Source organism: Chrysochloris asiatica, unplaced genomic scaffold, assembly GCF_000296735.1.
Source record: "Chrysochloris asiatica unplaced genomic scaffold, ChrAsi1.0 scaffold00308, whole genome shotgun sequence".
NCBI lineage: Eukaryota > Metazoa > Chordata > Mammalia > Afrosoricida > Chrysochloridae > Chrysochloris > Chrysochloris asiatica.
In genome coordinates, this window is record NW_006408826.1 from 2,042,222 (window position 1) to 2,044,520 (window position 2,299).

Here is a 2,299-nt window from a genome sequence, read left to right on the forward strand (position 1 = left end):
GCTGCAAGCATACATTGACAAAGAACTTCCAGAGGTTCAAGCTGGATTCAGAAGAGGCTGTGGAACGAGGTATATCATTGCTAATGTCCGATGGATCTTGGCTGAAAGCAAGGAATACCAGAAAGATGTTTACCTGTGCTTTATTGACTATGCAAAGGCTTTCGATTGTGTGGATCATGACAAGCTATGGCCTACATTGCGAAGTATGAGTATTCCGGAACACTTAATTGTACTCATGAGGAATCTGTACATGGACCAAGAGGCAGTTGATCGAACAGAACATGAGTACATTGAATGGTTTAAAATTAAGAAAGCTGTGCGACAGGGCTGTAGTCTTTTACCATACTTATTCAGCCTGTATACTGAGCAATACAGGTTTGGTGTGGCACTGCCGGTTAATGCGCTAAGCTGCAAAGTCGATTTGGGCCACAAAGGCCACCAGTTCCCTCTCACCAGCTGCTCCTCAGAAACATTGTATAGCATCACTATGAGTTGGATCCTAACTCAATGGCACTTAGCAACAACAACAATGCTGAGCAAATAATCCGAGAAGATGGGTTCTATGAAGAAAAACATGGCATCAGGATTAGAAGAAGACTCATTAACAACCTGCAATATACAGATGATACAACCTTGCTTTCAGAAAATGAAGAGGACTTAAAATACTTACTGATGAAAATCAAAGATCACAGCCTTCGATATGGATTGAATCTCATGGTAAAGAAAACAAAAATCCTCACCACTGGACCAATAAACAACATTCTTATCAATGGAGAATAGATTGAAGTTGTCAAGGACGTCATTCATCTTGAATCAACCATAAACACTTACGGAAGGGAAGCATCAGTCAAGAAAACAAACGATGTATTGCATTAGGCAAATCTGCTGCACAAGACCTTTTTAAAGTATTGAAGTGCAAAGATGTCAGCTTGAGGACTAAGGTGCACCTGACCCAAGCTATGGTATTTTCAATAATCTCATATACATGCGAAAGCTGGACAGTGAATAAAGAAGACCTTAGAAGAATTGATGCATTTGAGTTATGGTGTTGGAGGAGAATATTGAAAGTGCCATGGGCTTCCAAAAGAACCAACAGATCTGTTTGGGAAGAAGTGCATCCAGAGTGCTCCTTGGAGGCCAGGATGGCCAAACGCCATCATCTCTCATACTTCAGATATATTGTCAGGAGGGACCAGTCACTATAGAAGGATATCATGTTTGTTAAGGTGGAGGGTCAGAGAAAAAGAGGAAGACCCCCCAGTGAGATGGATTGGCAAAGTGGCAGCATCAATGGGCTTAAGCGTTACAACAATTGTGAGGTTGGCCAAGGATCGGGCAGTGTTTCATTCAGTTGTGCATAGGGTTGGTATGAATCAGTACCAACTTGATGGCACCTAACAACAACAACAATTAAATCCTAAGGAGCTCTGGTAGCGTTGTAGTTATGAGTCGGGCTGCTAACCTCAAGGTCAGCAGTTCGAAACTACCAGCTGTTCCATGGAAGAAAGATGAGGCTTTCGGCTCCTGTAATGATTTACAGCCCCAGAAACCCTGTACAGGGTTGTCCCACAGCACAACACCACCACTGCCACCTACTAATACCTATTAAAAGTTGTTTCCCTTTGCTTTACTAACAATACAGAGGTTTTCAATTGTGTAGATCATGACAAGCTGTGGTAAATATTGTGGAGAATGAGTATTCTGGAACACTTAATTGTGCTCATGAGGAACCTGTACACACACCAAGAGGCAGTTGTTGAAACAGAACAAGTAGACACTGAATAGTTTAAAATTAGGAAAGGTTTGTTCTAGGGTTATATTTTTTTCACCACACTGATTCAATTTATATGATGAGCAAATAATCACGGAAAATGAATTATATGAAGAAGACTATGGCATCAGAATTGCAGGAAGACTCATTAACAACCTGTGATATGTAGATGATACAACCTTGCTTGCTCTAAGTAAAGAGGACTTAAATTACTTACTGATGAAGATCGAAGACCACAGCCTTAAATATGGGTTACACCTCACTGTAAAGAAAATAAAAATCCTTACCATTGGACCAATAAATAACAAATAACAAAAAGACTTCATTTTGCTAGTATCAACCATCTGTACTCATGGAAGCAGTCAAGAAATCACATAATGAATTGCATTAGGCAAATCTGTTGCAGGGGATCTCTTTAAACTGCTAGAAAGCAAAGATGTCAGTTTGAGGACTAAGGTACTCATGACCCAAGCCATGGTACTTGCAGTGTTTTCATATGCATGGGAAAGCTGGACAGTGAATAAGGTA